This window comes from Halyomorpha halys, unplaced genomic scaffold, assembly GCF_000696795.3.
Source record: "Halyomorpha halys isolate HHAL.00 unplaced genomic scaffold, Hhal_1.1 Scaffold103.1, whole genome shotgun sequence".
Classification (NCBI taxonomy): domain Eukaryota; kingdom Metazoa; phylum Arthropoda; class Insecta; order Hemiptera; family Pentatomidae; genus Halyomorpha; species Halyomorpha halys.
The window spans coordinates 24,624-34,307 of NW_027115007.1; the positions used below are offsets into that span (position 1 = coordinate 24,624).

At 29.3% G+C, this 9,684-nt stretch overlaps 1 long non-coding RNA gene across 1 annotated transcript in view; it reads left to right on the plus strand.

Moving 5' to 3' along the window:
• LOC136796925 (uncharacterized) overlaps window positions 1-3,548 on the plus strand; it is a 20,249-nt gene extending 16,701 nt beyond the window's left edge. Inside the window, exon 3 of the long non-coding RNA XR_010844721.1 lies at window positions 1,858-3,548. This is a non-coding gene — a long non-coding RNA (uncharacterized lncRNA). The remainder of the gene's footprint in view (window positions 1-1,857) is intronic.
• The last annotated feature ends 6,136 nt before the right edge of the window (window positions 3,549-9,684 follow it).

A 9,684-nucleotide genomic window follows, 5' to 3' on the forward strand; every position in this document is an offset into this window, starting at 1 on the left:
AACTGTTGTGCAATAATCGATGTTTACATGGAACATTGAGGCAGGTTTTAGTTTTTAGAGTCATTCGTTGTTTGGGCGCTTTAGAGACATAGCTTTTAATAGAAAGAAAAGAAGCCATTTTGACGGTAGGACATAGGATTAGAAAAAAGAAGCTTGTGAACTGGGTTAGTTTTGTTATAACTAAATTTAAATACATTTGTAAAAGAAATATTAATTTAATTAAGTGTAATTATAATAATTTTTTGAAGAAGTTTGTCAGGGGGTGCGGTCAGCAAAGAACAACATAAATAAACAAAACCATATTTATTTATTTTATGCCGACGTTTCGACCTGAGTTTCAGGTCTTCATCAGGGGTTGTGGCGTGTAGAGGGAAGATTGGTAACTGACCAGTTACCTGAAACTCAGGTCGAAACGTCGGCATAAAATAAATAAATATGGTTTTGTTTATTTATGTTGTTCTTTGCTGACCGCACTCCCTGACAAACTTCTTCAAGCATTAATCTACGGTCAACTATCTACACCTCATTAATTATAATAAGTGTCTGTTTCTGATTGCCTAGCAACTCACCCTGAGATTAAGAGTCTTTTATATTATAAAAGTTAAATAAAATTCTATTATATATTTGATATTAAAGTTTTTAAATTTCAACCCAAGCTATCTCTTTTAGATATCAGAATTACAAGTTAAAAAATATAAAATTTCGTTTTATATTATTTTTAATAATTTTTAAATAATTACAGTATATTACCATTTATTGTTTAGCTAATTTAAATTTTTTTTTTACAATGTTTACTTTAAAATTATTTTCGTTATTGTGGCGTGCTAAACTGCCGTCCCCACTCCTCCCAATACAAATGGCTCACTCTGACTTTGACTTCCGTCAAAACAGGTATGAATTCTGTCTCATCATTTGATTCTATTCTTTTCTTTTTTCATCTCTTAATTTGTACTTTCTTTAAAATTTCTTCTCTTATTTTATCTCTTATCTATCTGTTACTATTACCCTTTTCATTTACTGTTTACAACCTTTAATTTTTCTTATTATATTTTACTTTTCATTGTATTCCCCTGTTATTTTCCACTTATGTTTTCTCTTTTTTTGTAACTATGTCAAGTGTTTGTATCTTTTTTAGCCCTGACGAAGCCCTCCAACGTGGGGCGAAACGTTGGCTCAATAAAAATAGTATATCCAGTTACTATTTGAGTTTTTTTTACTGCACCCGGACCATATTCCATTCATCAATTATTGACAAGTGTAATATATTCCTAGTTTACACAGAAACATTGTTGAAAATGCAATAAGAAGAAGGTTTTTGAAAAATTCAACTTAATTGGTACTATTGTAACCAAAGATAACAAAATAGAAGAAAATATCAGAGCAAGAATTCAGATTGACAATTGATGCTAATGGTGGCTTTATGTTTTTTTTTTTTTGTTTATTTTACAAGAACATTTTACACATTACATAAAATATATAAAGAATATACATATGATAGTCTTTTAAAAATATAATGTATTAGACAATCCCTTATCCAGTGGTTATATATGGACCTGAGGCATAGACCTAACTTTGCAGCTAGATAGATCACTGAGAATGTTGGAATTATAAATTCGAAGGAAACTACATGGGCCAACTGAACAAGTGAATCATTTTTAAACAAGGAAATACAAAATACTTAATTTAGACTTTCTTTGATCTATCTTGTATGAATCTTATATATGAATGTTATATATTGATGAATCTTATATGAACATTTAAAGTTTTATTTAACAAAGATGTGTGTAAGATTACTAATGTAATGAGGTTTATACATTTTTTAATGTTATATTTAAAATAATTTTATATTTGTTTCAGGCTGGTGAACCATAGCTGCCAACCCAACAGTGAACTAAGAAAATTTATAGCTGACGGTTTGGAAAGAATAGGTCTTTTTTCATTAAAAAAAATTAATTCATTGGAAGAAATAACGTTTTGTTATGCACAAGATATTACATTTTCTTGTTGCTGCGGAGAAGCTAATTGTGTATCAACATGGTTATGTTAATTTAATATTTTAGCTAACCAAATATAAACATAACTGTAATACCATTCATTGATTATAGACAATTTTTAAGAATCTATCATATATGCTGATGACTATTCTGAATGACTATTCTACCAGCACAGGTAGAAGAAACTCAACTAAAAGAAGGTGACTTTAATACGGTCTATGGGTAAATGAAAAAGTTAACCAGCTTATGAGATTAGGGTACTTCTGGCTTCAACCAGATATCTCCCTAAATTATGAAGCTCCTTATTTATTTGTAGACTTAAGATCTGCTTACCATATTTTCACCTTTTTATCAGGTAATAATAGACTTTAATGCACCTATTAAGGTTGACCACCTCAGAAAACTTAAGATGAGCAATATTGAGTGCGTTCAAGGGGATCTATCTGAAGGATTTACCTCTGATAATGATGTTCGACTTGGAAACTTCCTTGCTTAGAACTTGATGTTAATACCTCTAAAACTAAATACATAATTACATATCAAGCTAGAGGTCCTAATGAAGATTATGTTTAGGTTGGCCCTTACTATTTTGAATGAGTTAATCACTATGTGTTGCTAGGTTCACAGGTTATTGCAAGTAATGACATTTCAGTTGAGGTAAGGGGGTGTACAAGACATTGATCAAACCAATTAATCATCAAATGATTAGGTATGGGACAGAAATAGTGTTTTCTCAATGTCTCATTGTCAAGTATTTATAGTTGATTCATCGAGTAGGAGAAGAAAAAAATCCATTAATAGTTATGTGTCCATTAATGTGTTTACTTTAACTAGACATAAAGAAGCACAGATAGTAACACCTCTGGTATTCTAATCCACCTACACTCAGCAACCTTCCCAATGAAATCTTTAACCACAATCGAGATGCATCAAACTTTGAGGTAATTTGGTGATGAAACAAGGTGTACAAATTAGAGAAAATGAACAAGGATAACAAGTTGGTAATACAACTTCCCTTTTCATCTCTATAGATTTTCTAAATACACATAGCACATTGCATACTAAACAGCAAAAACAAGTGAGGAGGTATGTTTAAAAACAGTCTAAACATCTAAAAATGAATATGTTAAGTTAATCAGATAAAACAAGTGCAGGTTATATTATGTATCAATTCACACTATAAAACAAGAAACCAATTAGAGCCATTATCTCAGAAGAATAGTTAAATCTGAGTTTTACACAAACACTGATTGAAAAATTTTGAGACCCATTTACTGCCAGTGAAAAATGGTTCAATATGGAGAAGATGCTCACCCAGAGAAGTACATTCCTTGCAAAATGAGAAATTTATCCCACCAGACCAAGAGGCTGTCCAAAGCTTCAATAGGTCGATGATGTTGGAGATTGTCCAATGTTCAGAATAGTAGAACTTGTGCACTGCACTGAATGAACAGGCGGAATATTTCAATAAGATACATAAAGTGCATCTGACAATCAATAATAATGTCCATTGCTCAGATGGAAAATAGAACTCTATGTACTTTCTTTTGAAGAATGTGGAAGAAGTATTTTTTTATTGTATATTTATGACAAAAATAAAAATAAACTGTCACATATAGTTAATATTTTAAAAAGTTATTTTTTTTTTTTTACTATTAGTCTTATAAAATAAAATTAAATGACTGCAGTATCTATATATTAGTTTATTTTATAACTATGGTTGTATTGTTTATGTAGTTGTACCCTAGATATATTTTGAAGGCTGTAGAACATATTATGACTTTGAACTGACCTAAGGATTCTATAATGAACTAGTACATTAATGGAATGCACGAAATGAACAAGTGGATGGATGATACTTATCAGTATTATTCTTGCAGATTTGAAGATTTGGTGTGTTTTTCATGTTGCTGCTACATAAAAAGCGAGTTTAGCATATTTTGATACAAGGCAAGAGATAAGAGATATCTTTCATTCCTTTATGTCTTGTTATTAATTGATCTCAAACTGTTCTCCTCATCCTCTTTGCGGATTGCTGCTCAATTACACAGAGTAAAAACTCCTAACATAGCTAAAAAGTTTTACTAAGTTCATAGTCAGAGGCTTTTACCATTATTTTAAAATTTATACCAACTACCAAGTTTTTATTAATTATAAATTAATTAAATTCAATTAATTGTTACAGAAACTATAAAATATTTTGATGCTTCTGAGGCTATAAAACTTGTTTATTTTCCTCTAGAAGCAGACACAACTTCTTATAGATTAACGGCCGCTGCCAAGGTACAGAAGTGTTCTGACCTCCCTGAATATGAAGTATCAAATACATAACTACTCCCCTTCTAATGGAGGGAGATAATTTGTAAATTGAGATTTATTATATAAAAGTAATAATTTGATAAAATTTGTAAATTCAAAAATGGGCACCATTCCAAGATTTCCCCTCGGGCCACAGTACTTGCTACTTCGCCCAAAGAAGATGGATAAAAAACCGATTAGGCATGATTATAAACGGTTATATGAAATTACTAAAATAGATATTATTTTAAAACAAAATAAAACTTTTTTAACTCTCATTTTTTTTTAAGAATAAGTTTTAAATGTATGAAAGTTACTTAGTTATGAAATTGTATTCTTAGCTTCTTGTAAGATGTTCATTTTTCGATTTACCATTAATCAAATAATTTTTAAAAAAATCTTGGTTTGAAGATGATAAATCATATATCAAGGGCAATGATAGTGGTCTGTAAAATCTATAATATCTATTATAATCTACTTTTATCATACTTCAATTATGTAGCCTAATTTGAAATGAATTGTTATAATAATGTTTTCATAATAGAAATTTATAATAAGAAATGTTTTTTAATTTAATTATTATTACCTTGTGGTAAATGAAGTTTTATCTGGTAGTGAAGTGTGGGTAAGTGATAAATAGGAAACAATTTTCAAAAAAAGTGAAAACATTGTACTGAAATTAGCTGAATTTTCTGAATATTCTTGAGCTTAGTAAATAGTTGATGAATAATGGATGATGAAAATAACAACAGAACATTTTCAATTAGTCACAAAACATATTTGTACACCTTCCTTCATACCGAGCAAGATGAGTCAGCAGATTCTTATTTGAATATTTCCAGAATTGTCTTCATGTTTTATATATTATGCATGTATGAACAAAAAGAAAAAGGTGGTTTAACCCTTCAATGCCCAAAGATTAAAAAAATCTTTTTGTTTCTGACCATGTTGAGTCTAAGTTACACCAAAAAATGAAGTTTACATTAAACAAATTTTAGATCTGGCATGGGTGTCACCTGTAGGTGACAATAAGTAATACTTAAATACACAGATCATGGCTATAATTTACAACCTTTTTTATAAATATACATTTATTTAGTGGCCATGCATATTAAATTGAAATAAAATTTGAACTAAGTGTTTGTACTAGTATTTATAATACTATCCAACTATATATATGACTTTTTTCGTTCCATAATTAGAGTTAAACAAGGAAAGTTCTCCATACAATTACAGGAGTAATCAGGAATCAGAGCCTTAACACATGGAGGTTAAGAACTAATATTGAGTTACTTGCAAAGACTGGTCATTCAATATCACTGGATAACGAGGCTAAGAAGGGCAAGAGATGTAGCTCAAAGTAATCCATCAAGATGCCTCTATACAAAAATGATTGCCACTATAGTTGGCAAGAGACCAACAAGGAGGTCAAAAACCAGATGGATATACCGAATCAACAAAGATGCAAAAGAGCTACATGCAACAAACTGAAAAACAGTAGTCCAAGACAGGCAGAAGTGAATAAAAAAAAAAATGGAGTTAATTAAAGTGTAAGTGTAAAGTATAAATAAGTGACCCTGCAAGTCACTGCAATTTCAGAATGCCTTTAATAAAATTATTATAAGGAGCAAGGTTTTGATGATAGACCAATTCATTTTTATTTAGTAATAAAACAATAGTTCAGAGGAAGCTGTTTAGGCACACTGAAGTAGCTAAAGCCATACACTTATTTTTTATTTAATAAAGTTGAGTCACCTGTAGGCAACAATAGGTGCTAGAGTGTTAAAAAAAAATAGAGATTGCCTGGTTATAGATGAGGACTCGCACTTAAAAAAATTCGTGTGTGCATCACATAAGTTTAACTTACTGCTTAGAGATAAAATTAACCCTTATACATTTCAAAACAGCTATTGATGACAATCTCCTTACTGTATGTTTCATATAGGTAAGTGGGAGTTAAATCTGACAATTGTAATAACTATTATGAAAAAGGAAAATGCAAGCTCTTTTTATATTCATTCATTGTTTATTACTATTTTAAATGAAAGATGGTAGATTATTCCATATAAACAATATAAGAAGATGGTCAAGGTTGCGGTCAAAAGAGAAACAAAAATAGTTGTAAACTACATATATAAAATAAGAAGTACTTTAGAGGAAGTATTTTTGAAAATTCGGCATTTAAGGTCTATCATAATATTTCAATGAGGATACCAGATAGCTGATATTAAAGTTCACTTGATTTGAACATTGATATACCGAGTTTAATCAAAAACGTTTGACCCAATTTTTTAGAAAATCTATTATACAAAGAAGCACTTCCTTTAAGTCGATTTTATCAAAATATTTTCTAAAAACATTCCACTGACATACTAGCTTTGATTATGTAATTTCAGTTTCGTACGACTTTTTTGTTTTTGAGCACACACAGCCATACAGACACACACAAGGAGAGGCACACACGCACAAGAACGCAGGAACATACCCGCAAAACACACCTTAGAAGACCTCCATTTCCTATACCTATATTTCCGTAGAAATCTCGAATTCGAAATTTTGTACGATCGCTATATTTCTTCTTACTATATATTCAATAAATAGGAAATTAAAAACGAGATCCTCAACCAAACCCTGCCACTTCAACCTTTGTAACCTTTCCCCAGGATGCAAAGGTTGAAGTGGCGGGTCGCTACTTATAATGGAGAAAGGGAAGGGCGGCAAGAAGAGCACAGATAATTGTCCTTATGGAGGAAAGCCAAAGAATAAATGAAGAGATGACGTCACGCTATTTCTCAGGAAACTGAGAATAAGTATGGCACATGCACTGAACCAAAACAGATAGAACTTGGAGATTGAGTAGTCCAATGATCACTTTAAGCATCTGCCGCGCAGATAGAACGAAAAAAACGAGAGTTGTCTGGATTTTATGTATTCTTAATGTTAAAACTCTTTGTGTCTATGTGTTCAATTCCACTCAATATATCATATGAAATTGATATTGCAACGTATGGTAAATGTTTACCTCAGCTCCCCCAAAATGGCGGAAGTCAATTTTTTTGAGACCTGAGTGTACTGTCAGTTCCGAACCGAGCTGTCTATGGACGACTTAGAGTAGGTTACAAAATTAACAACCTTTCAAGAGGGAAAATTTCTGTGCCTACACACTTACTCCTTTTCCCCTTTGTTAAAGGTTAGCTTATAATACACCACTCTTTTCGGTGGCAGTTCTGACTTATAAATATTTTATAATAAATGCGTTTACTTACTTCTAACTTATATTTATTATACGTTAGAAGAACTAAATTATAATACTTAGACTCTGTAACCTGAAAATAGATTAGAAGCATTAATTTTGTATGGTATTTTTTTTTAATAAGAATAAGATAATTGTTTAATAGTTAATCTGATTAGAATAATAAGGTTCTCTTGAGCTGTAATTTAGTAAGAATAAGATATTTATTTAATAGTTTGTCTGAATATAATAGTAAGGTTCTCTTGAGGTGTAATTTAATGAGAATAAGATATTTGTTTTATAGTTTGTCTGAATTTAATAGTAAGGTTCTCTTGAGCTGTAATTTAATGAGAATAAGAAAATTGTTTAATAGTTAATCTGAATTTAATAAGGTTTGTGATACTTTTTTACAACATACTTTACGAAATCATGAGATACTTTGTTTTATATTTTCATTTATACCCGCACTTGTCAAATACAAAATTGACAATTAGTGGACTGCCTGACTGTTATATTAATTAAACAAATAACATATTAGCCCACCCCTAACCATCTTCTCCTCATATATATTATACAGGGCCAACAATCTTCTCATAATGAAAAGGGAATATGTATTAGGTTTAAAGGATCAAATTGTATTTAGATATATGGATAAATGACAGGGAAAAAATGATCTTTTCCTCATTTATATCATAGAGGGTCAACAATCTTCTCGTAATTTTACATTTTATATTTGTTGAAAAGGGAATATGTATTAGGTTTAAAGGGTAAAATTGTATTTAGAAATATGGATAAATAACGGGGAAAAAATGAATTAAAAAAGAATGAAAAAATAATGAAAATGTAGAAACAAATAAAGTATTTGTTACAATCATATTGAATCTACAGCCAACAATAAATACCTCAATATTATTTTCTACAATATAATTTATACAAAAAGTAATTAATACAATGGAAAAGTTAATAAAGGTATTATTTCGGTAAAAATGAAAACAATAAGAAAAATAGTTTTAGTTCCTTACAAATATATCATTTAATATTTTAAGATTAATATATGAAGTTTCTATAAATTATCAGGTTTATTAAGACTATTGAAAAACCGTTATAGTCGTATGTCAAAAATATTTTATTTTAATAAAATAATGCTAACACACATTTCAGGTTACAAAAATATTGTTTTTTTTTAATATATATTAATAACTCACATATTAAAAACATTATCTTCCATGAACTATTCCTTTATTTAAACAATTACATGTCTACTACAATCAATATATTGTATAAGTTCTGACAATTATTTAAACAAACACTCCTTTCAATTAAATCTAGTTATTAATTAGAGACATCATATTAAAAACATACAAGACTTTGACAACAAAATTGAGTATGTCAGTTTCTATGGCCAAAACAAAACTTATTGACTTTTAATTCAACAATATATCACAAATTTGTACTTCATTAATTCTTTTGACATAATTCTTGCCTTTGAATTCATAGCCTACTGATGAAAAGCTATGACTGATGATATTTACTTGATGTTATTTATTCATTCACTGTACAAATATATGGAGGATAGTGGCATGAAGAAAGGCCGAGTTAGATACCCTTTTCATTTATTCAATAAATTTAAAGTTCTTTAAAAAAAAAAATATACCATACATAAAGACACTAATATACAAAATATTTTTGTTTTTATATAAAAACACATATGATTGTATAAAATATAATTTAATAGTATGATTAAACTTTAGCACCAAAGCAATTTCAACAACATGCTTGACATAATACTTAATCTTAATCAGGTACATTTTCAATTTGAGATATTATTTTCCTCATCGGTTTCTCACCTCTCAAAAAAAAAAAAACTTAATACTATAATTAATATAGTAGAAGATGGCTGATTGACCATAAAAAAAAAAACTCAAATAATCGCTCTATTTAATTTTTTTTTTACTGCACCCGGACAACATTCCTTTTATTTATAATTAACATATTTTATAATAATCGATTGATGGTATTGGCAATGGCAGATAACAATACTAAACATAAGATCTTCAAATTAAAATCAACTATAATGAAATTTATTATAAATAGTAAAAATTTGGTTTGTTATAAGCTATATCCAAGCAAATGAACCTAGGAAGATACTTCAGTACTCCA